The 27,811-nt window shown below is 38.0% G+C and overlaps 1 long non-coding RNA gene across 2 annotated transcripts in view; it reads left to right on the plus strand.

Moving 5' to 3' along the window:
• Window positions 1–19,248, plus strand: part of LOC130682997 (uncharacterized) — a 73,320-nt gene extending 54,072 nt beyond the window's left edge. Inside the window, exons 2-3 of one of the 2 annotated variants that reach the window (XR_008996536.1) lie at window positions 13,838–13,967; window positions 17,436–19,248. This is a non-coding gene — a long non-coding RNA (uncharacterized LOC130682997). Of the gene's footprint in view, window positions 1–13,837; window positions 13,968–16,900; window positions 17,284–17,435 lie in introns of those variants that run through there. The other variant, XR_008996537.1, reaches the window with a different exon arrangement.
• The last annotated feature ends 8,563 nt before the right edge of the window (window positions 19,249–27,811 follow it).

Consider the following 27,811-nt stretch of genomic DNA (forward strand, 5'->3'; position numbering starts at 1 on the left):
GGTCTCAGTCACCTAGGGCTTTACTGATCAGTGACTAGTGAGAGTTACAAATGCACCCCTACAAAACTCTTAATGATTGAGAATAAGGAGTTCTCCACTTCATCATGAGAATGTTTGTTTTAATAGCTTTAGTGATACATGCTGAAGAAACGGTTAATGTATGGGCATTTTGAGCTCTATGAAAGTTTATAGGTGAGATTACTGAATAGGTCTTTTTCCATCAAATCACAATTTTCAGCTTTAAGTATTTATTGAAGATTCTCATTTTTCCCTGATGATGCTACCTATATACTGAGGATTACAAGGGAAGAATGAAAGAAAAAATAAGGCTTTATTAAACATAGGGCAAACAACTTTTTAACCTAAAATACATGATATAAAATACATGACTGGACTTGAAATATATAAATTCAGAGAAGTAATATAGTTGGTTTGGGATAATCATTAAAAGCTTTTTGGAAGCTAAGAAAAGCTTCTTGGAAAATAAGAGAACCATGATTGATAGGTGGGGTTAGGATAGGAAGATAAGAAACACAGAAGACATGGTATCAATTTGAGAGGACACTTGTGTGTCTACTCAGTGTATAAGCATTGCTGCCAATAAACTCTCCTGGGGGCATTTGAGTTTGTGTTTATTATTCAGAAGTCTCAAGATGAAATACCAGTTCTTATCTACTTATGCCTTCAAGTGTCAAATGTTGGTTACTGCAGTGGGACTACAGAGGGCGGAAAGGCTCATGTAAAGGATATTATACGGAATATCATACCTTTGCTTGTCTGTACCATAATCTATTGTGTGATAATGTGTGGTTTAAGATACATATATGAGCTTGATATAAATATATTCCATGACTTTGAAATTCCAAAGAGAGCACAATGTACAATTAGTTTTCCATCTGAATGTACTTTTAAATAATAGCAGTACTTCTATAATGCTTCCTATGGACAGACCCATTCCACATTCAGATTCTTTTTCTTTCTCTCCCATCTGTGTTTCTCTCTCACCTTGTATCTTACAAATGCTGTGTATATATCCATAGGGAAACTCTATTGTATCTATATCTTAAAAGTAAGGGAATTGAAGGAAAGAGTTTAAGAAATTTACTTAATAACACATAGCTGCTAAATGGAAGCACTGGAACTCAAATCCAGGATGTTCTGGCATAAATACTTTTTTTTTTTTTTTACAGAAGATGGATTCGTGTTTTATTGGTGGTGGATAAATTTGTATTTATTGGGACAGAGGAAAGAGACGAAGATTTGATATTTTGTGTTCAGAACACCTTCAAACTCTGAAATGATGACAGTGAAGTTTGGTTTGCATTTTTATGTATTGATTTTTCTGGACATATATTGCAATTTTGCCTACCAGTTCAAAAGAATATTTATGTGTTTTTTGTTAAGACACTTATCCTCCTTATCCCCTAGGGACAATCTATCAGTGCAAAATGACTCTGGAAATGAACATTTATTTCTGAAGGATTACTGAGCAACTGGGGTGAATGATCCTTTCTATGTCAGTAGCCCTTGGAAATGCCCTACATCTCCATAATTTTTGCTAAAAATTGATTTTCAGGGTATATTCATGGGTGAAAAAATAACCTAGGTCTTCCACAGTTTTGACCATGTATCATTCTGGGTTTCATTTGACAGTTTTCTCAATGTAGAGGATGTTTTTGATAGTGTAATGGCAAAATCACATGGTATCATCTTCCTTTCAAATTACATTCTGATTAGCTTTCAATATTCTTTTTTAGCTTAGGAATTAGCATAAACTGATAGCCTTATATTAGGAACCTGAAAAATCAATTGCCACATGAATATTACCAGTTAGATCAAGCAGGACATGGCATATGGCCCACCATCAAAAAGAGGCCTGTCACTTTATAGAATCTTTAAATTAGAAGAAAGAAATATCAGTATAATACTTCTCAGTTCTCTGTACTTGAACGTGGGCTTTGAGCTATCTTTATGATTGTGTATTCAATAGAAAAGTGTTTAGGGGCATAGGCTTGCAAGTCTGGTAGCCTTGAGTTTGAGTCCTATCTCCACATACTGAGCTGTAGTCTCTCAGATTCCTCATCAGTAAAATAGGATTAAATAAGCCAGTGTATATAAAATGCTTAGGAAATAGTATCAGTTAAGGAAGAGGGACTGATGTATAGTGACCTCCATCTACATACTCATCATTTATTTTGTGATTAATAGCAGCCACTTATAAAGTAAAATATGTTTAAAAAAGTCTCCTTTATTCACTTAATCCTCAGGGTCTGAGATTCAATGAGTAGAGTGGAAATGCAGTTGGAAAAACAGTAATACAAAGGCCTAATTGAGGACCTTATTGAGGTGTTCTCATTTGGGGCCTCTTCACCATGCCAACAGGAGAGAAATACCTTCATTGTTTGATGTCCCTCTTTTATTCCTGTGTACCATGTGGTCAAAGGCCTCATGGAAATACGCTTCTCATTATTAACATTCAGTGACCTTTGGAACATGGCTGATCTCTCCCTTATGTCCCTATCAGTAAAATTAAAATAATAATATTTACACTACATACTGTAACATGGACATAAGGACAGAATGAAATTATTAACAATATTACATAAATTAAAGTTGAAATATTGGTCAGAGCAAACACAGTTGGGACGTTTACTCTGTGGCAATTATGGTTCTGAGCATTCTGCACATATTAACTCATCTATTTGAAAAACCTTTTAAGGTGGACACTACCATATACCCCAACAGGGCAATTACAACATCTTCTTTTTCTGATTTGTCCTGTATATTTCAACTAAGAACCTACACATGTAGCCAGGTATACACAAAGTCATACAACTTAATGACAGAGCTGAGATATGGACTGAGGTGGTCTGGCTCTACACGTTACCGACATCTAAGCGATTTTGACATCACCTTGCAAACAATAAATAACAAGGAACTGGATGATCATGCACACTTTAGCTTTCCACCTGTGGGGAAGAGGAGTCTAAGTGGATTGGGGATTCCCACTTGGAACCCAGTTGGGGAAGGAACCAAAAGCTGGTTTTATTTTGTGATGGCATTTGAGGAAGTGTATGAAATGTTGTCACTCTGCCACCTATTATTATCACAAACTTGCATGAGTCACTCAGTTGCTCTGATTATCTATTCCCTTATTTATAAATGAGGATAAAATCTGTATTATAAGGTTTCTGTGAACATTAGAGATCTGCTGTATAAAGTGCCTGGAGCAAGTCATCACTGAAGAAATAGCTGTGTATGCTGTGAAGGTGGAGGCAGGCGTGGTAGGAGAACCAAACCACACACACCAGGAAGGGCCACTCAGCACTGCTGGGTGATATTTAGCAGGGACGTGAGATAGTAAGGTTTTCATATTAGAAAGTTCCCGTTGGTAGCAGGATGGAGGCTGGGCTGCAGGGACTAAGCTGAAGAACAGGAAATCTATTGGGAAAGTATAAAAAATAGAGGACGAGAGCCTACAAGGTAAAGAGAGAGGTTGTGGACTTAGAACGGAGATGAGAAATTTTGGAGATAGAATATATTTTTCTACCTCTTAAGCAGGGCAGTTTTATGGGATTTATAAAAGGAATCTTTAGGAAAATCAAACATGAAAATAAGTCTCTTTTGCAGACAAATCCTATTTAGAACATTCCCCTTGGTTTTTGAGGCAGAAGAAAGATAGGTGTTCTGCATGTCAATTTTCTGCCTGTGAGCTCTCTCCATCTCCCTTTCAAAGGGTCGGTAGGGATGACTTTGCTTTGGGCCATTGGTACCCTTCCACGACTCCTTTCTCGCACATCCCTCACCATATTGCACTATTTTTGTGACTATCTCCCCCAATAGGTGTAGAGCTCAGTGAATGAAGAGTGTTTTTTTCTGAATGTCCAATATTTGCATAATGTATGGCACAGAGCAGGTATTCAGTAAACATTTGTTGAATAAATGAATGTGTAAACAAATGAAAACATATTAGTTAGCATAAGATCCCTGGAACAGGAATAATAGTTTTGAATCCTGATTCCACCACCAGTTACTAGCAGGATAACAACCTTCTAAGCCTGTTTTCTCATCTGTGAAATGGAAAACAGTATCATACTTTCACAGTGAGTTTAAATGGTACAAATAAATAAGATGTGCTTAGCCTATTCCCTGATACACAAAAAGTATTTATTTAATTAAATGAGAGGTACCACTCTTACTACCAAGCTTACTATCACGAAGACAACTGGACTCTTGATTCCTAACCACAGTCCTCCATCCTTTTACTCTGCTGTGCACTAAACCTCTGATTTGAAAAACCAAATTGATGGAACTGATGATTATATTAACTGAACTTGCTGAACAGTAGGATAGGTTGGTTTTTCTTTTCTTTCATTATTCCAGCTTACTTTCCCACTCTCTGCCCCAATGCAATCAAAGCCCTAGCATATATCTATATCTGTATCTATATAATCTGTATGTATATCAATATCAATAGTTCTGTATCTATATTTATCTATCTATATATGGTGTATCTCTCTCTATATCTCTAGGAGAGGGATATATGTGTGTGTGTGTGTATATATATATATATATGTATATGGATGTGTGTTTCTATGTAACCTATATGTCTTTTATATCATATATCATAAATAGAAGAGATATAATGCACATATATATATCTAGGAGGTATATATATGTAAATATATAGATCTCCTATATTACTTATATGATCATATATCTACATAGACATAGCTATTTCTTTGCCATAGAGAAATAATCAAAGAAGGAAGCTCAGCTCACTGGGAACCCAGAAACAGAAGCAGCTTGATCCTGTTGAGGTAGTCAGGCAAGTGGCTGTCTCTGAAGATTGAGACCAATATAAACAGGAGTCACTGGGACAATTGGAGAGTAGTTTTCACAGCTTTGTTTTCTCACCAACTGACCAAACAAGAAAGATGAAACTCAATATGTGGCAAGGGCTCCCCTTTATATGCTTTCTCCTGCACCTTCCACATTTCCAAATAACTTGTTTGAGAAGCACACTTTCTGCTTTTTATTAAGCACATGATTGGGCTGGGTTTCTCTGTATTAGGAAACTTAATTTGCCAGTGAACTATAGCTTCAGGTTGGCCATCTGGAAAAATAAACTCCTCAACAGCCATGTAATTTGTCTTTTGTCTGGTTTCAGGCAGTGGATTTGGGGGGATTAGTATTGAACAAACAGCAAACAGGCGCTTTCCTGGCTCCTTGAAGCCCTCTGCCTTCTCCAAAGGGGCATCTTGGTAAGTTATAAGTTAACAAATGATTCTTACTCCTACAATGCCTTTGTCAACACTATGTATATATGAACCTAATTTTCAATAAAATGAAACAGCTTCCTTCTCTACTTGGGGAGGTGATGCCATAAGGACCAAAGCCTAAGGTCAAAAAAAAGCGTATTTCCTGAACACAGGGTAACACACCAGCTGTGCCCTTGCACCAGAAGGTGAGGGGGTGGCAGGAGGAGACCTTTCTTAGCTCCTAATGCTCACCCCCTCACCCCCACCTCAACCTACCAAGTTGCTAGCCTGCTTATTTGGGAAAAGTCATGGAAGACAATTCCCATGTTTCACAAAATCTAATAGTAGTTTTTCAACCAAAGCTTAACTACCAGATTACCTTTTTAGATCTCAGCAGGTAATAGGTAGGGCTTGGCAAGCCAACGTCAAAAATCATGTTTGCTCAGATAAACCCTTCGGTCCTGATAAGTTGTGTTTATTATAGTGCCAGATACAGTTACAGAATCATTCTCCCTTTTCCTTTCCTTGATAAGGAAGCAATTAAAGAGACATCATAGCTGTGGTTAGATATGGTCTAAGCAATCAGGTAGATCTAGGTTCTTGGCTTGGTTCTGCCACTTATTAGCTAAGTGAATTTGGCTAAATTACTTAACTTTCTAAGCCTCAGGTTTTCCATCCACATAATGGGAATAATATTACTAAGAATCATGGACTCCATCTCATAGGATTATGGTGATTACATGAGCTAATGCAGACATGTGAAGGTGTTCACACAGGTCTGGCAAAAGTTCTCAGTAAATTAAAAAAAATTAGGACCAATGTACATTTGTTAGACCCATACCACATACTCCCATACTCTGTGCTAGGTTTTTAAGATAATAATTATACATTTTATAGTTGCATTCTTTGCCAAGAACTAGGTCAAGGACTTCATAGCTGCCATTTCTGTGATAGGAGAATTGTTGAAATTCTAAGACGTTAGTATTTCAAATTCACTTCTGGTGTCATTTAAGTCTAGATGCTCAGACTCTTTGCTTTTACCAAGCTGCTGATCTCCTGACTATAGGAAAAAATGTGAAACGGTGACTTAGTAATTTCATACTGTTTCTCACGATCCTCCTAGAACAGTGACCACAAGTAGGTAGTGCTCTTATCTCCACTTAACATAAGACTTGGTGTCTTTATCCAAGTCTAGTGCAAAAGAAACCAGTTCAGATATTCAGTCAAAGAAATTTACCATCAGAGTCAAAAGCTGCTATATTCTACAGCTCTGTATCAATTAGCTAGAGCTATTGTAACAGAGTACTACAAATCAGTGGCTTGAACAGCAGAAATTTATTGTCTCACAGTTCTGGAGGCTGAAAGTCTGAAATCAAGGTGTTGGCAGGATTGGTTCCTTCTGAGGGCTCTAAGGAAGGACTGTTCCAAGCCTCCATCTTCTCCCTATGTCTCTTTACATTGTCTTCCCTCTATGCATATCTCTATGTCCAAATTTCCTCTTTTTTGCAAGGACACCAGTCATATTGGATAAGGGCCCCCTCTAATCACCTCACTTTAAAACTTGATTACCTCCTCAAAGGCTCTATTCTCCAAATAAGGTCAAATTCTGAGCAACTGGGCGGGGGATGTTAGGATTTTGACATAGGAATTTGAAGGGGGACACAGTTCAACTCCTACCAAGCCCATCGGTGAGAATATGCCTTGCCTGCTGCAAAGTTTAGTAAGTGTGCATTGAATTAGAATGAAGAGCACCATCAGTCTCAATCTTTAACCTCAAGGCCATTTCTTATTGCTTTCCCTCTCTCTGTTACCTGTCATCCCACCAAACCAATCAAACATTACTTCTTTCTATGCAAATTCTTTTTATTTGACACTATTCACTATCCTTTGTAACTTCTTAGGGAAAGCTCTCCTCATACTCTATAACAGAAAATATAACTGTAATAGAAAATGTTGCTTGCTTATCCTGAAGCCACTCTTCCCAAAAGGTTCTTCCTTGTTGTGACAACTTGTCCCCCAAATGCCAAATGAATGTTACCCTTTTATTCATTCTTTTTTTTATTTTTGGATAGGTAGAAGCAAGATGTCTCACCTTTAGTACTATTGACGTTTTGGACCAGATAATTCTTTGTTGTTGAGGTGTCTTGTACACTGTAAAGTGTTTAGCACCAACCCTGGCTTCTGCCCAGATTCCAGTGACACTAGCCTATTTGTGACAAAAATGTATGTAGACATTGACAAATGTCCCTCGACAGGGGAGCAGAAGTATCCCTGTTTGATAGTCATGAATGAGAATGGGCATAGAAGGCAATATATGGCAGATAGTAGGCACTCAGGAAATGATTTTTCTCTTCCTAATATTTCACTAACTTTGGATATTCTCCAAGTCTCTGTTTCAGCCTTCTTTATTTTCAATAAAATTTGTGCATTAAAAATGAGTAACATCTTAAAGCGTCTGCTTCATCCAGGATATGTCCCGAAGATGTCTCTCCCAGGGCTTCCCAATGCCCTATCAGACATTTCTATTAGATTGACTAACCACCTCCTTCAAATAAGCACACCTAAATGAAACTCATAATTTTACCCACTCAAACACATTTCCTTTCCTAATTTCATTGTTATAAATGATGGAATCACTTTTTACAGTCACAGAAACTTGTGAGGTGTAAGTACATACAGTCCCTTAAACGTTTGGTAGACCTAATTTTGTATTCCACTGTTTATTATGGGAAGTCATGTAAGCTCTCTGAGCCCATTCACATGTATGTAAGCATAGTGTTAAAGCACAGGAATAATATATATTAAGAAAATCACATATTGATTAGGGCTTAATATTTATTAGGAATAATGAAGAAAACAACTTTACATAGAATAATTTCCTGTTTATCATCTAAAACTTGATGTAATGAGTAAGTCATATTAAAAAAGCATCAAAGCAGGTAGGTAAATGGAGTAGTTTCCTAGAGAAAGAATAAGAAACTTTAACATTAAGTGTATATGCAATACCATGTGCTGGTTATTTATCATGTATTTTTCAGGTGTTAGGTACAATCTTCAAGTATAGTAGTATACTGATGCTTTTGTGGAGTAGTGGAAATGTTACTAAGCAGGGAAAGCACACCTAGCTTTGAGACTTAGATGTGCAAACTTAGGCTCATCACTTCATCTTTATATGTGTTAGCTCCTTATCCACGAAAACTGGATAATATCCCTGCCTCACTGGGTTATGATGAAAACACTGGAGGGACTGGCTTGGGTGCTGAGACAATCCCCTTTTAGCTAAATTGTATCCTGGCTGGGATTTATGTTTGCCAAACCACACTGTACAGAAGGCCCAGACATCTGCTAATGCCTGTTTTATTAGTAAGATGGTCATTATAGCATTTCTCAGGGCTATAAAATGGGAGGCGTGAAGATACTTTTTTTTGTTTTCCAAATGGCCAGTACTCATTCTAGGGTTTTGGTGGAAGAAAATGTGCATTCAAGATAATTCACAGATTTTCAGGAAAAATCCTGAGTATTCTAAAGGCTGACTCTTCTTCCTAACCAAGTGAGCACAGGTCAACGGGGGACCAGCTCCATGCAGTCCCATCTTTGTTATGCCCTGTCACTCACTGGCATCAGGGCTAATTTGGGTGATGAAACACCTCATATTTATTGCCAGAGCACTTGTCTAACATTTGGGGGTCATTTGATACTCCTAGTGTGATAAGTTCCACTCAAGTGGAAAAACTCTTCTGTGAATTATGTGTCAGCTGTAGGGGAGGAAAAAGAATTTTCTCCCAATAGTCTGAGTTCTTATCTGAGGCCTTGTAATAAAAGACAGATTAACAAGAGAAAAACAAACAGAAGTTTATTATTATGTGCACCCCCTGTATATATGGGAGATAAGCAGAGAAAAATGCATAACCCCCTGAGTTGGCTTAGAATTCAGGTTTTAATATCATCTTGATAGGGAAAAGGGTGAGGTGGGGAGCAGGTATAAGCCTCTTAGGGGAGAGTAAATGATTTTTAGAAAGGATGAACCTTAGAAGAATGGGACCTTAAAATAATAGGTAGGAGATACGATAGCTTGTGACAAAATTTATCTGGGTGTGGCAGCGACTTCTAGTCTCTCCCGTGAGAAGCTGATGACACTCCCAGGGACGGAATTTATAACTATTGAATTTCTTTTGGAGGAATTGTCTTTAGTTAAGGGGAGTTTACAGACACCCCCATCCCTGTATTTGCTGCTTTTCAAGCACCTACAGCTCAAAATAATATACCAAAATTATGTATTTTTTTTTGGTGGGGGGGGGGCACGTCCTGAACTCTAACAATCATATCTTGGGGTGGCATTCTCAGCTGCCTTCCTATATTAAATTCAGAATCAGAATGATTGGTGAGCTACTTGTCCAGCTTGAAATTGGGTGTTCCCTAGGAAACAAGGCCACCACTGGAGCTCAGAGGGTCCTGGCCTAACTACCGATTCTCTCCGACACACCCTGGACATAATGGCTACTGACATATACAAGCTTCAGTACATTTTTAAATCCAGAAGGTGGTATTGGCCACTTCCATACAGTGCTGGGAAGTACTCTTAGGAGACCACATCTTTCATTTGAATAAGCAAGAGAATAGCATGGTGTTATTGCCCCACAAGCTCCTAATGCTTTGGGAGTGAATCTTCAAAGATTCACAGGAGAAAACCTTTATCCAGAGGTGAAAAAAAAAGAGTCTCTGTAAGAATTGAGATTTTTTTGAATTTGATAGATTTCTCAAATGGCATTGGGGATGGGGATTTGGTAGGTAGCAGGGAGTAGGGAGAATAAAAAGTCTGCCTTTCTTGTTACATGCTGAAGCCTGTCACTTAAGGGTGTGTGCCTGATTATTTCTCTTTCACGCATAGGTGCCCTGTTAGCTGAAGGTGCTGTGAAAAGTTGCCAAGAGATAAATTCAACTGTTAATGGGAATCATTACATGGTTCTGTGTGTATTTTCCTGGCACCCTCCAAGATCTATAATTTGGAGCTGAACAGCTGTTTTCTGGTGCTAGTAAATAAATGTATTTAAATATGTCTTAAATGCATTGTTCAGAAAATGTACACAAAACAGGATGCCTTTCTAGTATTAGGGAACCTGTAAGAAGAAGGAAAGGAAACCTTATCAGTTGACTAGTGCTAACATTTATTGTGTGATTGGGATAGTGTTACATTCTCTCAGTGCTGGTTATAAAGATGGTAATTAAGTGGGCAGTCCCTGTAGGCTTCCAACCAAGACCAATGTAGAAGCATTTTTCCATCTCAGGTTTCAGCTCCTACCTCCCCTAAGAGGGAACTGGAAAAGCAAAATAAGAAGACCTTTGAAGCCACATAATGTCTGGTCTGTCCTGGCTAACTGTGTCGTAACATAACTGACATTGTAGTAGGTAGCAGGAAAATCCATGTCAGAAACAATACAATTCCACGTTTTGTTTGTAGTGGGAGCAGAATCTGCACCCCCATGCTCCTGGGCAACCGTTTCCTGTTTGCCTAGAGAAGTTGATGGCTGAGTCAACTGTTGACCGGAATGTGGTATCAAAATGGCTGTTGTACAGTACCACTTTTTAAAAACACCTCAATATTTAAAAGCTGAGCTTTTTAATTAAAAATACTGCTCCAATATTCCTCTTCTACTTCACCCATGCTACCAGCAGCTTCTGTCATATGACTCCTAAGAAGACACTCAGTTTGATTCTTCAAGCTGTGTGTGAATGGGAAGCCACAGCCTAGCGATCACTGCACTGGGTCAGCAGGGCTACGACTCATCTACTGAGCACACATCTGTGTTTAGCTGAGAAGCCATTGCTCTCCCATTTTCTGTGAAGAAATGCAAAGAAAATATAAGAAAAAAGTCAGGACTGCCATATTTTACTAAATTAAAACAAAAAGGACTATCAGGACCTACCTGTGAATTTGTGGAGTAAAAGTGTATACCTCTCTAAAAACTTGCTTAAACTCCCAAGCTGCCATTGCACCCTATTTTTTTGGAATTGAAGAGTTTCAACTTTGAACCATTTAGCTGGTTTGTAGCCTATTGTACATGGTGCTCAGTCCTGAAGGTTCCTGATACATCTTCAAGCCACCAGTAAGACCTGAGGAAAATATGCTTAATGAAGGTAACCATTTGGGAATGTCTGCATCAGACTGATTTCAGACTAGTGTCTAAGACTGCAAAATGTCAAATACTAGGCTGACTGAGAATTGTGCTAAGATTTAACTGAACCCTTTAATTCAAAAGCATGAACTTAAAAGAAAGAATCCTGAGGAAATCATCACTTCCTCAAATCTGACTGAAGGTTGAGAGGGATCAAGGGAAATTTCAAAAGCTTGGAAACTAGTCCCCAGGAAAACAATGAATAGGGCCTGGAAGAAAAGGAAAGAAGACATGCTGATTAGCTGCCCCTGTAGAGAAAGTCTCTGCCACTTGGCTTCCTTTGATGAGATTACAGAATTCTGAAACTCGTTCCCACCAGGAAGGTAGACTTGTTAAAAGAACATCCTTCTAAGCAGACAGGGAACACATTCCTCCTTCTTGGGAAAGTATATGTTTCTGCTCTCTGGAAGGACTTAATCATGTTTTTTCATCCTTGCAACCAGAGCTTTGTTTCAAAGGGTTCTGAATAAATACGGTCTAAAATGAAGTTTAGATTGATTTGAGGATATTGCAAGAATTCCAGATAGCCAAATCATTGCACTTTTTATCTTCATACAGTATTCCTCAATAGGGCAGAGAGTCTTTAGCGATCCTCTTAAATTTCTCGTCTCAGGATTGTTTCAGTTGCATTTCTCCATGGTTCCCTCACCACCACTCTTGTTAGGGAAGGAGAATCCAAGCTAACTTACTTGATGTGACTACCATAACCTAGCAAATAATGTCTGTCCCCTTGCTTTTCATATATCCTCAACTCTCACCACACCTGTATACTCCAATGTGTACTCTCATAATTTAAAATACTTTAGCGTTGAACAGGATTTTAGTTTAAACTTCCCAGCCTAAGCAGGAAGCCCTATTCCTGACTTACAGTTACTAAGTTTTCCTTAAAATATTCAGCGTCAGGGAACTTCTTGGTTGACTTAAACATGTTTTGATATCTCTTAATTCACCATCCTCCATATACACCTTCCCCTCATTTCTTGGTTTAGCTCAACCTCATGTATCTTTCCAGGCCCAGCTTAAATCCTACCATTCCCTCAACAGCTTCCTAGACTAAAGATGATAATATAAACTGATAAAACCAGCAGAATCATAGACTCTCAGTGAGTTAAAACCTGAAATGAATATAGAGATGTTCTAGTATAGTCTCCTCATTTTACAGATAAGGGGATTCTGACTGAAATCCAGACCATATTCTACATTTTGACCTCCTTTTTAATGCAGCCATGAATGTGCTCCTTTGTCAAGCACTGCAAATATGTTTGTATTTTTTTCCTTAATGCAAGATTTTGAAGGCAATGATTGTAATTTCTGTCCATATTTCACATGGTGTTTCATACATACTAGGTTTTTCTATCTCAGTGCCATCCAAGAGAACTTTCTGTGATGGTGTAAATGCTTTTATTTGTTTGCACTGACCAATGTGGTAATCACTAGCCACATGCAGCTTTTGAGCTCTTTAAACGTGGTCGGTGCATCTGAAGAATTAAATTTTTTAAATTATTTCATTTTAATTACCTTAAATTTAAATATATATTATATATATAAATTTAAATATAACTGCGTGTTCCTAGTCTTCACCATATTGAACAATGTAGCTCTCATTCATTGATTCACAGCAAGTGAAGAAAAATTAGAATACATTTGTTGACGATGACGATGTTTTAAACATTGTTTGAATCAGAATAACAGGTTTAGAGATGAGAGGGATCAAATCTCATCACCTCAATTAATGCCCCCAGAAATGTGAAAAGGCATTGGTTCAGTGTCATGGTTACCTAGGAACAAAGCTGCCACCTAGGGCCTATGCCTTCTTGCTAATAGTATTTCCTTTATTTTTTTTTCTTCTTCGTCATATGTCTTGAGTAAAGTAGAAGGAGGAATCAAATAGTAAGTGGAAGGGAAAACCAACAGAAATAAAAAAAATATGGCGAGGATGCAAGAGGATTATTGATAAGAAAGAAAAAAGAAAGCATGCATGCCAAACGAGAGTAGAGAAACTTTCCAAGAGTAGAGAAATATTAGAGAATGGAGAAGAGGAAAGGGGGAAAAAAAAATACCTCATACTTTCATTCATGGGTCAGTGTAAATGAAACAATTCCCTTTTAAATGTAAAACAATGTTACTGTAATAAATCAGGGACCATTGCTTAGGTGTGCCCAGGATTACACAATGCATAGAGGTTAGTGGTTACTGAACCACGACAAAACCCTCATACTAATGAATTACATTCCTTAAGACCTTTGTCAAATCAATCAAAGAACTCTCTCTGAATAAGCATGAAATGTTAACATCTGGTTCTCCGAATGGAGATAATAGTTTCATCCAAAGCCTTAGCGAGTCAAGCTTTTATCCCTCCTTGTTGTCCACTGATCCCACTTTAATCTTCCTCTTGCTTTGCAGCTCTTGGACGAAGGAGAGACCTCACTGAAGCTTCGGATTCGCTTAGAGACCCAGGAAATAGCACTGGTGGAGGTGAAGCGTCTGGAAGCCTAAAGACGGCTCTAGGTGCCCCTTCTCCCTTAGAGTCCTGGTAATCTAAGCAGCTTCAGCAACCTTTGGAGAGAAATGACTTGTGTGGATACTGTAGTTTATTAGTAAGAGAAACAGCTAATTCCCCAAAGCTGACTGGTGTTCAGAACAGGTTGCTGCATTGTTTGTTTGTTTCACAGTATTTTGTATTTTATAGAAAGAAGGAAAAACTAAGACTAATATCTGAGACTTCAAAATCTGTAACATGCACTTTGTTTTTTTTTGTATCTTTCCCATTCTGGCAGGGAAGTGAAATGACACTGCATCTTCTCAGATGTATGTGGAATAGTTTTTTTTTCCTTGATAATATAATGGTTGTCCAGTTAGGTCATAGGCATAGCAAGTTTTTCTTTTGCATCTTGAATGCTACTTTACCTGGAGACATGGCACCAATGTCACAAGCTAGTGTTAGGATTTATTCATTTAGGACTCTAAGGTGGGATTAACCATCAACCTTCCAAATCTCATTCTCTCTCTTTGTCCTACCACTTTTCTTCTTCTAAGTTTCCTTATTTCCTATTAACAACTACTGCCCTTCCTGGTCAACTTCATTAAAAGTCTGTGTGGGCATTTTGGCTGTCCCTTTTCTTTTATGCCCTACCTTGAGTTGATTGCTCCATCGAGCAACTTCTCTTTACAAATTATCTCCCCTTTATCTGCCTCTTCCCATTTCATTGCCTCTACCCTAAGCCAGAGAGAGTGCTGTTAGCTTTCTTTCTTGTCACCAGTTCAAGCTACATACTGTCCCTTAATGAATCATTCTAAAGATTGGGAGTAATTTTATCACTGTATAGTTCAAAACTTTTCAACAGTATGAGGTACTTAAAAGGGAGAAGAAGTCGAAGGAGAGGAAGAGGTAGAGGAGAAAGGAAAAGGAAAAAGAAAAAGGAGGAGGAAGTTGCCAGTGGAGCTAGAAAGCTAAGAAAGTTTACTATTTATAAGAATTCGCATATAGTACTGACAGCAAGTCAAATCGGTGGGAAACTACATTTCATGAACTAGTTGTGAATATTGGCTTTAAAATATTTCAGTTGTATTCTTACCTTCCAACATACACCAAACTAACTTTCAGATTGATTAGAATCTTAAATGTGAAAAAAAAAAGATTCTAAAAATACTTAAAAAATATGAGAAACAATTTTATATCAAGATTAGAAGGATCTTTATAAATAAAATTTAAAAAGAAGAAAGAATAATGTAAAAGATTAAATATGAGCATCAAAATTCCAATAAAAAACCCATTTGCAAAGTTCAAAAGCAAATGGCCATCTAGGAAAAATATTTCCAAGATATATGACATACAAAGTGTGCATGTAATTAAAATATTAAGATCTTGTAAAAATCAGCAGGGAAAAAAACACTCGAGGAGAAAAAATTTGCAAAGATTATGGAGAGGGAATTCACAAATGTATATAAATAACCTATATCAGGAAAAGAAAGACATCAGAGCAATTGTGCTTTTTCCCTCTGTGCGTTCCTCTGTTGTTTTAAGCCCATAGAATCCCTCCTTATTTTAGGATTAGTCAGTCAGATTTTTGCTAGCTTATGTTTTCGGTTTGCATTTAATATTTTAATTCACTCTATTTATTTGGATGTATGCTCTGAGTCTTAGAGTCAATTTGATTGTAATCTTTGCCCTTCTTCCTAGACTGTAAGCTCCTTGAGGGCAGGAACAACATTCCATTTATTTTTGTGGCCCCTGCAGCATACAGTAGTGGATGTATGGCACACGTAGTCAACACAGAAGGGGTAAAGAGGGAGAACCAGAGAAGTTCTGAGAGAAGAGGCATCTTTTGAGATTAGTTTTAAAAGTCTAAAATATTTTCTAGATACTGTCGTTCTTTTTCCTTTTGTGTATTTCTTTCAGGTTAAACATGGCCTAAAGGCAGGATAACATGACATAAGAGAAAAAGATACTGAAGAAAGACGTATGAGGAGTCGAATACTGACCCTTCTAACTGCTTATGACACTCTGAGCCTCTATTATTTGTTTATACAATAGTATAGAGATTACTACCTGCATGGTTATTAGGAAGAGGAAAACCCACCTTTGTGAAGTGATCAGCATACCGGTCCATTCCCTTTGTACTACATACTTTTCCTGCTATTCTAGGAGAGGCACTTTGCATCTCATAACCTCTTTTTCTGTAGTGAAGTAAAAATGTGGTAATTTTGTGTGAAAACATCTTGTAACACAGGATTTTTAAGAGCACAACCTACTAGGTATTAAAGTTTTGGTATATATTTAAGTGTAAATTGCTTATTATGCCTTTGTTAATGATGAATTGAATGGAAATGAAATTTGGGTAGTGTCAGTAACTTCCAAGCAGAAGAACAGAGGTCAGAAAACAACAAAGTTAAATGTGAAAAATAGGCAATTAGCAATTTTGAATGTAATGGAGTCCTGTAGTAAAAACAGCACAGATTCTGAGGTCAGGTAAACATGAGTCTGAGGCACAGCTCTGCCACAAACTCTGTGCAACCCTAGGCAAGTTACTTGCCCTCATTGAGACTTGGTTTCTCCAGCTGTCAAGCTGGGATTAATAACGTCCCCACAGCAGGGGTGTCGTGAAGATCAACGTGATAAGCAAATGAAAGCATATGGCACATAGTCGACATTTGATAAATATAGTCGACATTTGATAAATGCTTCTGTTTTTGCTTCTTTTCTTTCCTCTCAAAGACTAAATAGCCAGCCTGAATCACCATAATATCTCTGGGCATTTATATGTTTAAAAGACCTGAATATGATTTCTTAAACACCCACCTAACTCCCAGTGAGTGACTTAAGCCTCAGAGAGAATAGATTCTGCTTTTAGAAATGTGTTCAGATTGATCCCTGTGTTTACAATAGGATTTTTGGATCCATGTATGTCTTATGACACACAGTCTAAATCTCCATGCATATTCAGCTGATCTCGGTTTGTCTTGCAGGCACACAGCCATCATTTTGCTCTTGTGAAGACAGAGAACATTGTGTACCAATTCCTTTGTTTTAAAGCATTATCGGTAGTCATTATCACTGCCTGCTTTTTAAATTTTGTGAGCTGTAAAATGTGTACTCTATACTCTTGGGAAGGTTTTTTTCCCAGTGAGAATATTTAAGTTGAATGTTGTTTTAATAGTCTGGGAGGGGAGAGACTGGTAATAAAGCAAAGCATTTGAAATTTTTAAAATAAGCAGTACATTTATAGGAATTATGTGAGGATGTTATTAGTGATTAAATATAATATAAAATAATACTGTATCTAGAGTGAAAAATGCTAATCATAACCCAGCAGTTTTTTCTAGCTCTTTCTATTTTTTAATAAAACAATGCTGATATTTTAGAATGAATGAAGCATGTCATTCTATATTTGCATCAGTTAATTTTGTATAATTGGATATAGCAGAATATTTATATTGCTACTTTGTTTTTAAAATTGTTAGTTAACGAATATAATTTCAGTCTCTCTTATATTCCTTTCAGATATGGCCTCGAATGAAAAGAGACAACACCCCTTTTCTCCAGTGATAAAACACTCTGCCCACACCATCTTCCCTCCCTTTCCTTAGTGTGGAGATGTGGGTTTGCTCTTCCCTTTATCTGCACGCCTTGGTCATACTGTCTTGTGAGAATCAATAATTTAGTAATTAGCCACTGTCTTAGCTTCAGAATTATTTCTATTAGGGAAATAGTTTAGTGTTTGATTTGTGTCTTTTATGTCCACTTAGCACTTTGAGGGAATTATTTAATTACCTAAGTTTAAGGTTTAGGTTGATACAGTTTTGCTTGTCCCCATTTCAGTGCTAAGGTAAAAGAGGCCTAAATTATCCCACATTCTTACCTAGTGAGTAAGTTGAAATTATAACCTGTATCTGAATAGAAAATAAATTAAGTTTTTTCCCAATTTGAGGCTGACAAATACATTAATATGATGAAGTCAAAGATGATTTCATCTTGCCACTTCTCCGGAAGTCGTGGATGAACGTATCCAGGATATCTGAAAGATTCTCCTTCTCACACTGCTTTCCCTATGGGAAACAGCGTGAGGGAAAGGAAATTGAGTCCTGACCCTCCCTGGAGGAAATGCTTACACATATTTGGAATCTGAGGGGCAGCTGCCAATTTCACCTGGGGGCAGGAAGTACACACCTGTTAGCTACATGGTTTTTAGAATAGCCTGTATTTGGCCAGATTACAAGGAACACTGTTGTTACGGCATCAAAAAAGGAAGCTGACTTACATGCAAGTAATCCTTATTAAAGGGGATTTTAGGAAGCTGGACACTTGAGAAAAGCAGGCAACTGTGAAAAGAATATATCCTGCTTCCCTTTGTAAAAGCCAACAATTACCCCAAATTGGGTTGGGATTAGATAAGGCAATCTGTTGTAATAGAGTTGATATCTGGGAAGGGAAGAAGTTTGAGTTATTCAGAGATAAACCTCTTATCATGGTTCCCTTTCCTTGATCATCTTTATCCTTTCACCCCACCCCTACCTTTATACCTAGTGGTTGCTGGTGGGTTGAGGAAGGAATGACTTGGGAAGTGCTCCTTAACCAGGCTTTTGTCTGCATTGTCCAAGGCTCAAGGCTTTCTCTTCAGCAGACTATCCTGCCCTGTCATTAGTCCTAGTGGCAAAAGAGCCACATTCTCATGAACTGACCCATGCAGAGAACAGGTCACCTCAGATGGAGGCTTGCTGCTTTGTTTAAAGGCTACCCAGATTCCTAGGTGTTGAGGCAAGAGGCAAATATGTGGGCACACTTTCATTGCTCCTTAGTTTGTTTTTTGAGCAGTGGAAGAAATGCGGTTCCACCTGCTGGCTGAGTGCATGGTTTCACGTGGGCATGGTAGATTCTGACCTTTTCTGATTGCAACTGCAAAAAGAGTCTCTGTGAGAGAAACAGTTAATTCTCTCTGAATGTTACTAGAGTTTAGGGAGAATAAGTATTTTTTTCCCCCCTCTTTTTATATTTCCCCTTCACTTATGCTTAAAAACAGGTAATTGGAGCAGGGCTGCAAAGTGTAATCTTGCCCCAAGGCTAAGTTTGCCACCTAATGACACATGGTTGTTCTTTACTGAGGCAGTCTTGCACTCATTATCCCTAAATTAGCTCCCTTTTCTCTTTTGCTTTATTATTCATCCACCTTCTTCCTTTGGATTTTTCCAAGTGAACCATGGCAAAGTGTGTCTTTGTGAGGTTGTGTGTCTGTGCAACAGTGCATCTGTGTGAGAGAGTGAATAGCCCCCACGCCATTCCCCTCATTTACATTGTTTATTGAAGCTGCAGCAGTGGAACATGGACAAGTAGAAGCTGAAATTCAGTTGCAAAGTTCCATTGTTACAGCCTGATGCAAGCAGATCAAACTCAAGAGATAATTCCTCTAAGTTGAAACTGGCTTTTGAAAGAACGTGGCTGAAAGTGTGTAAAAGTATAAACAGGTCGTTTACATCCTGTTCTGTCAAGAGAAAAGTTTCATACATTATATCCAGTTAGACTTGTAACATAAGGTAAAGATAAGAAAGTGCTCATGTGGCCTTCTTTGTTCAGACCTGGGTTGAAATCCCACTTTACCCCTGGTAACCTATCATTACTTAGCCTATCTGCGTCTCACTTTTCTCACCTAAAATAGGGATAATATCAACTTTACAAGTTTGTGGTGAGAATCCAAAGAGATGATATTCAAGATGCTTAATATACTTTTGTTATGTTGTAGACAACAGATTATATTAAAAATTTGCCATCCTTTTTGATTTGCTTATAATAAACTGAAACAGAGCTTTGAAAAGTTTTGGCCTAAGAGTCTAAGAATCTGAGCTTGGATTTTTTTTTTTCTCTACAATCATTTCTTTCAGCAGTTTGGAAAGGGACCTAGCATTTCTGAAGCACACCAACATTTCTGCTTTACATCAGACACTGCTTGGCAGTGTAATCTTATTGAATACTTGTATAAACTCTGCAAAAGCTTATTATTATTCCCATTTTGTAGATGAGAAAGTAGAAGCCCAGAGAGGTTAAGAAACTTGCCCAAGTTTCCAAAGTGGAGGAGCAGGTATGCCACAAGGGTTTGTCAAGTCCCCAAGGGTGGAAATCAAGAATTAGGGTCTATTTCATTTGCCTGAACTTGCTGTAAGAAAGTTACTTCCTCTCACATATTATACAAAATCTTCTGATTCAGAGGGTCAGTTTGCCAGAGAAGGGAATTAAGCAAATATGCCTACCTGCTTGATTCCTAAAGTAAACATGTGGTATGTGTATTCAAAATATCAAATTTGCTTTCGATGTTACTGAAAGATTCCATTATTTCTGCTTCCTTCCAAGCTGATTTCCTCCAGACACACATTTCGTTGATTACAGCATTTCCAATTTGTCTTCTGTGTCCTACCTTAATATTTCAAAGATAATCATTCTCCTTACCCCACCTTATTCCAGTTCAAATTTCTTTTCTCTTCATTAGGCCTGAGGTACCTGGGTATTCTCAGCCTCTATAGCACCCGTAACCCTGGGTTGTTGGTTATGTTCTGTTGTCCTTCCACATATAGCCTTGTTCTTATTCTATGAAGTCATTCCTTCCTTCTCTACATTCCTTCCTCCTTCCATGAAACCAGAGTTAGCCAGGAGAGAGTTCAGAAAAGTGGTGTAGGGGGACACATAAAGGTTCTAATTCTAGTTGGATGACCTTGATAGGTGACTTAAATCTCGATGTCTCAGTTCCCTTACCAGAAAAACAAATGTTCCAATGATTCTTACTTGATCATGGCTCCAAAGGCTATAGATGCCGTGGTCTCCATCAGAGGGTGCTGCGCCTACACAGCAGGCAAGGAGAGACCGAAGAAAGAGGGGAGCCACTCTGGATTGGTAGGTGACAGGTTTCATGAGCAAGGGAACTTACATATAAAGCTTGTCTTGGGTGACTGCCAGATGAGTAGATCTCCACACCCAACTGTCAGAATCTTAAAAGTTGATACAGACGCTTAAACTGGGTTCAGTCACATGTTCAGGCCAGATGGTCTCAACAACCCATTACTCTCTCAAGGTGGTATGACTGAAACAGCTCCTTTTGTGAGCATGGTGAGCAGCAACATACATTCCAAGAATGGGGGAAGAAGGGAGGAGCCTCCAATTCCCCAGGTCCTTCTCAATGGTCAACTGGCGGCTATGTCCTCTCAATGACCTCCTCCAACAGAGGTACAATCTCTTATTCAAGGACAGAGTTCTTAGCAATAATAATATATATATATATATAATACTTTCTATTAATAAGAACAGTATGTAGACATCATTTTATTTGTTCTTTCCAACACAGCGAACTTGGGCCAAGTCACCCAGCTGGTGGGTAGCAGAGCCAGGGCCTGAATATGATCCTCTCAATTCTGAATTCTTTGCTCTGCACCTCAGCAGGGTTAGGTAAACTGGTTGGGACACAAGGAGGGGAAGATCAAAGGTTTTTTTTTTCTGTGTCTGTGTGAACTGGGCTTGGGAAGTGACTGGATACTGTAGACTGAGAGTGGAAATATAAGGACAGATATGGTACTGTGCATTTTTCAAAAGAAAAATCTTCCTGATTAATTTTCATTTCAGGCTTTTGATTTTTCCTAAACATCTACAGGATAACATCTGAATAAGAGAGTGTGTGGCTGGGAGTGAAACAGAAAATATAACTTCGATTTAATAATCCTAAACTCAATACTGAAGAATGCAGTTCAGGTTGCTATAGTAACTTAGGGGATTTTCTATGTTTTCTGGATGGTATTTTCCCCAAAATGAGAAATAGTTCTTATTTAAAAATCCATTCTATGGTTAGCTCAAAGATTAGCTTTATACAGTCCCTTGAGTTACAATGCTAAGCACTGTAACTTATTTTTTGATGTCAAGATCAACAACTCCTTCTCAAGTGGACCCTGTCCTGCCTTTGTAAGATGGATCACATTTAAATCTGTCTATTGTATACTCAGTGGTCTCTTTTGGCCACAAGAGTTCATTCCCCATTAAAAGACCAGTGACATATTTCAGATTCTTTGTGAAAGCATCAAACATACTTCTCTTTGTTTAGGAGGTGATCTGTTCGTCAGGGGAGTGAACAGGGCACAGGGAGATGTGGGGGGTTCATCAGTTGGCATGGAAGTCCCGGGTAATGAATGCATTACGCCTGACCATTTCTCATCTAAGATTTAAACCAGTATTTATTTTTGAAAGGAAATTAAACCCATGGGTATCTGCCTCAGTAGCCTTGTTAACTTTTATCGATAGGAAACAGGAAGTTACTTTTTTTACCAACATTATAAAAGGCCTAAAGATCAAGTGAATTTTAATCTTGGCAAATACAACTTCTACTGTGAAAAGCAGAACAAAGGTGCTAGGTAATAACAAAAGAAAGATAAACATTATCCTTAGGTGTCTTCCAAGATAAGAATGGTGGTGAAGACTGAGCAAGTTCTAAGAATTACTGATTGTTTCATTTTGTCCCAAAGCCAATATAATTAGTCCTTGAATGCATTTCTCACATGTGTAGGTAATGGTACAATTTGTTCAAGCAATCCTGGTTGTAGGGGCTAAATGCTTAGAGTAAAAAAGAAAAAAAAATACTGTAATAACATCTTTGACTATTTGTGACTTTCCAAACAAAAAATTATGAATGTATGCTTTTTATTCCAAGGAGACTCATTATTTTGATCTCTATTTTTCAAATATAAAACAGAAATGTTTGGAAAATAGGAGATATTTTATGTCATCCTGAAAAAAATCTGTCTTTACTACCTTAAACTATCTTCTAAGGTGATTGATTCAAGAGAAAATTGTTTCACAGAGCATATTCATTACTTTTTCTCACCCACTGTAAGATTTGACACTGACCTGTTCTGATTTTCTGTGTTGAGCTAATTCAGTCTAAGATTAATCCATGTTAAAGAGCTCTCTTTAGACTGTCTGTAACTCTGGTGGGGAGGGAGTGGGGTGAGGCAATATGTCCCCACCCTGGGACAAATAACCTTTGAAGCCGAAATCAGGCAAAGGGAGAAATAAAGTGGGAGAAATCTGTTTATTGTCTACAAGCTGTTGTCTGCTTCTGCTTGCCCACGTCTCTTGTGACCCAGCTGCAAAAGGACCCCACCCAACCTCTCTGGTCCAGATATGCCCTTGCTCCCCTTGTAATCACCTGTTGATATGGAGATGGACTACTTTTCTCCACCCCTTGGAAACACCTATTGATATGGAGATGCACTAAGGCCAGGCAAGAGATTCTGGAAATATTGCAATTTTACCCACACTGTCCTTGGCCTAAATAAGAATTTCCAGAGATGGTGGGGAATATTGGAAACCACCTATTACAGTCCCAGGGACAGACTGATAACCTAGTGCAGGGAGATAGGCACAAATATTTGACGACTCTCAAGAGGGACCTGTGGCACTTAGTAAAAGCAGAAATCCTGGGCCAGATGAGGTCAGGATGCAAGGTGCTTAGTATCACCACAACTCAAGCACAGGATTTTATTTCTGCTTGTAACTTGCCAGGACCTGAAGTTCTAATTTCTCTATGAGATCCTTACTTGGTAAGGTGTCTCCAGGATTGTTCTCCCCTCCAAGCAAAAGTCACATTGTAACAAGACATTCTTTGGCCACAGATTCTCCTCTAAGTAGTGTTTCTCAAAATGTGATACCCCAGACCAGCAGCATCAGTGTGATCTGAAAGGTTATTAGAATGCACATTCTCAGGCCTTGACCAAGAATTACTCAGCCATAAACCCTGGGCTGGGCCCAACAATCCATATTTTAACAAGCCATTCAGATTATTCCTGTGCTTGCTAAAGTTTGACAACCATTGTTCTAAAGTGGATATTACCTTAAGGCCTTTGGTGTAAAGCTGCAATGTAATCATATTACAGCAGTTTGAATTTATGCACAATTCTATGAATTTAAATGCCAATTCTGTGTGAGGAATTTGTTATTAGCCACATGTTTTAAAGGAATGTATGGATTATTTTCCTGGGGCTGGTCAATCTGTGACTCCCTGCTCAGCCTGGTCAACTCAACCTCCAAACAGTGGTTACCACTTATGTGTGATGAGGCTGCTTGATTCCTCCCTACTCTACCCCTCCCAACAGTCAAGCTAGATTCAGCTGGCCCAGAATGAAAGAGTGCCTGTCAGTCTTTTTCTAGTATATTCTGAAGCAACAGTTAATTGTGCTACTTCTCCTGCTGTGCCTACTTGGACTCCTGATGAAGTCCTTACTGTCCCTGGAGCCCAAAACTCTTGGAATAAAGCTCAGTCCCTCTCCAGTACCAGATTGCACAGTCCTCTACCTGGAGTGATTAAAAAAATCTACTGTCTTTAATTTCTTTCAGTGAAGGGTGTTCCCCTTTGTTTCCTACCTAACTGAGGTAATGGCAAGTGTGACTTTAAAACTTCTGTTTATGTACATGTTTTAAGCCTGTGCTTTTATGCCAAAGCCACTCATCTAAAGAGACACAAAACTATTTTCACTCCTACTTTGGCATCAGAAGTCAGTCCTGACTTTGATCTGTGTTGGATACATATTTTTCAGAGGTACCTCCAGGGACAGGAATTATTTATGGCTAGTTTGACCTTATATACAAATCCTTATATGATCATGTACCTGGGGAGCAGGGCTATGCCACCTGTGACCCCAAGTATCTCTTAGTCACTTCTGGCTTAAGTTTGTCTTCCCACTTTGTCTTCCAGTTTGAATCATAATAGGGGAAGCATCGCCTTTCAAAAGTGTAATCTGAGCTACAGGCACCAAGTGATACTGGTATTAGATAACCATCTGAAAGAGGTAGGTTTTTGTAAACTTCCTCCTGGGAAGGGAGCCAAATCCTATGACTGGCCAGTTTAGGAATCCTGTCAGTGGGAATATTTGGTTGGAAATGGATACAGTCAGAGAGAGAGGTAGGTCCTAAAAGTCACCCAAATACTTAATGGGCCATTTTCTACCATAACATGCTCAAAGAATTGAATGCTAAGTGTTTGTGTCAAGCATGTGTACATTTAATTCTTGCAATTTTACCCACACTGTCGGGTGATGTAGGGATTATTGGGATCCCTAGTTTACAAGATGAGTCAGCCAAGCCTTGGAAAGGTTAGGTGAATCTTTGTCAAGGAGCAAGGGAATCAGGAATGGCAATTCCAACCTTGGACCATTCTTTCATAAATTCTGTCCTTTAACCACTGTACCACTGGTTCTCAATCTGTTGGACACAATCCCCATATCCCTTTATAAAAAAAATTTGAAAGGCTCCCTTTACTATCATAAAATAAAATGTATAGATAATGTAACCTACCTACATACAAAATTTTAGAATTCGTAAAATGGAATAGTGCTCAGCAATGTAAATGAGCAAACTACACAAAGCAACGTGGATGAATCTCAGAAATACTACTGAGTAAATTCAAGCACAAAAGAGTATATTCTTTGTGGTTCCACTTGTATGATATTCAAGAGCAGACAGATGAATCAATGGATTAAATATCAAAACATTGGTTGCTTTTGTGGTGGAGAAGGCAGGGAATTGACAATAAAGAGGCATGAGGAGAGTAGAGTTCTATATCTTGGTGGGGTATGGAATGTATGAATTACATATTTGTGAAACTCATCAAAATATATACTTACGATTTGTACATTTTCCTTTTTGTAATTATAACTTGGTAAAAATTAAAGTGAATATAAGATTCTAACAGTAATATATATAGGATAAATAAAAGTATTTTAAAATAATATAATTTCAATATAAAAGTGCTTGGGATCATCTATATTCGGGCATAATGAAGTAGTCAGATGCTTGCATCTAATATTGATAAGTAAATTTGGATTTTCAATTTTGAATTGAATATTGTCAAAACTTTTTTACATCATATTTTGAAATATAAACAGACTATATGTATATAAATACACACACACACATACACACACACAGATTCAGTTGGAATGGGGCAGATGCAAGTGCAGACAGAGACTGTGTTATACTGGGTTCATGGGTATCATAGTAGTGCTGTTTGTAATGGAATGATAAACAGGACTAGTAATCTAAGAGTCACAAAAATTTTTTTCCAATTTTTTCTTTGATTTACGACAGGGGTGTAAATTCTGGAAAATTCAGTGAATAAAACTATGCAAAAATTACTTTTGTGCTTATATATAAAATAGAATTGAGTTTAAAGTTCAGATGATTACACATTGAGTTTTTATCAATAATAATGTCCAAGCAAAAAAAAAAAATTATGTGAATTACAGGATGTTGCTTTTTTGTGCAGGAATCTTCTCCTCTGGCAGGACATTTTACATTCCTGGCCTTTGCCCTCCAAATACATGTAGGCCTGAGCCCAAACATTGTGAAAGCTCAAAACCCCACGCATGTCTGTATCAGCAGCACTGGCTGAGCTGAGAGCTCTGCTCCAGACAGGACTGCAAATTTTAAGATCCTTCTCAAGTGGTACCACTTCTGTGGCACCTTTAACTTTTTCCAGGCTCATCAGCATGACCCTCTTCTGTCCTCTTAGAATCCTAAGGATATTTCTATCTTAGAGATTATCTTTTTATTCTTTATTTTTGGTAATTGTTGGTATACTTGTCTCTGTATCTCTCCTGAAATTACGAGGTCCTTGGTGTTGGACATGTTTTATCTCTAGCACCTAGCACAGTTTAGGCCGTCAGCATGTGTTTGTTGAAAGCATGCATGACTAGATTAATAAAATAATGAATGCAAACATCAAATCTGCTGAGTTGTCATGAACCAAGCCATGGACTGAATTTATTTTTCTTTAATATGATTATTTATTACACACATACTATTGTGTTGTATAGCTGGGATTTACAAGAATTAGAACTTAGATTGAGAAACAATTCTTTCAATAAGATCTTTTTTAAACATGTTATTGGCATTAAAAGGTAAATAAATAGTTATATTTCACATAAAGACCTCCTTCTTTTCATTTCCTTTTACTGAAATCAAGATGTGATGATAAGGGCTGTATTAGTTTTTAAACCCAAACTACCTCACTATTGTGTAACAAACAAACAAAAAAATGAAAGGGGGGGGGAGCAGGTTATATAGGGACATATATATTTATTCAAGAAGACAAAATGTGATTCTCCTGATACTGCTGTAACCAGTGGGAAAGAATGCCAGGTTGCCCATCATGCCAGAAGAGCAGCTGTTACCTCTGCACCTGAAGCTTTATCTGGATTCTTACCGTGTTATCTGCAAACAGTCTCAACAGGGCCTACATTCATAGCTGCTAACCGCACCTCCCGAATTGTAGAGTGGGCTCCAAAATTGTGATTAGATAGACTTGTCTGCTTTCCAATTCCTCCCAGCTGTTAAGAACACTGGATCACTTTTTAGATTTCTCAGCTATGTGGAAACAAAGAGGTACAGTGTAAGTATCCACCAAATCTCAGCCTAGCTACCGTGGCTTTGCTTTGCAAATATGAGAGTTGGGCTCCTTGTGTTTATTTTTCTCATAAACCAGAAAGGGCTAATAGAATTAAGATTTCCAGAAATACCCAAGCTTGAAGATATGTTTTACTATAAATGTAAACAAAAACAAAACAGTAGAAAAAGGTCACAGTTACACTTCTATAAAGTCCCTTTTGAAGATTTTGGTTTCCTTACATATGAAAGTACAGAATTCAGACCTGGTTGGGGGCAGCCAAAAGGAAAGGCTACATTTTTTTACAATCTGTTATATCCTTTTTTTGGGGGTAGTAGGAAATTATTTCTGCATATAATCCTGATGAAGTCTGGCCTGGTCATTTTGGGGACAATTTAAAAAATACTTCCTTGTATTTGGACTCCAAGCGAAGATACTCTAATTTTGTTATTGCATTTGGGGCATTTTACTG

The sequence above is a fragment of the Manis pentadactyla genome, chromosome 3 (genome assembly GCF_030020395.1).
Source record: "Manis pentadactyla isolate mManPen7 chromosome 3, mManPen7.hap1, whole genome shotgun sequence".
NCBI lineage: Eukaryota > Metazoa > Chordata > Mammalia > Pholidota > Manidae > Manis > Manis pentadactyla.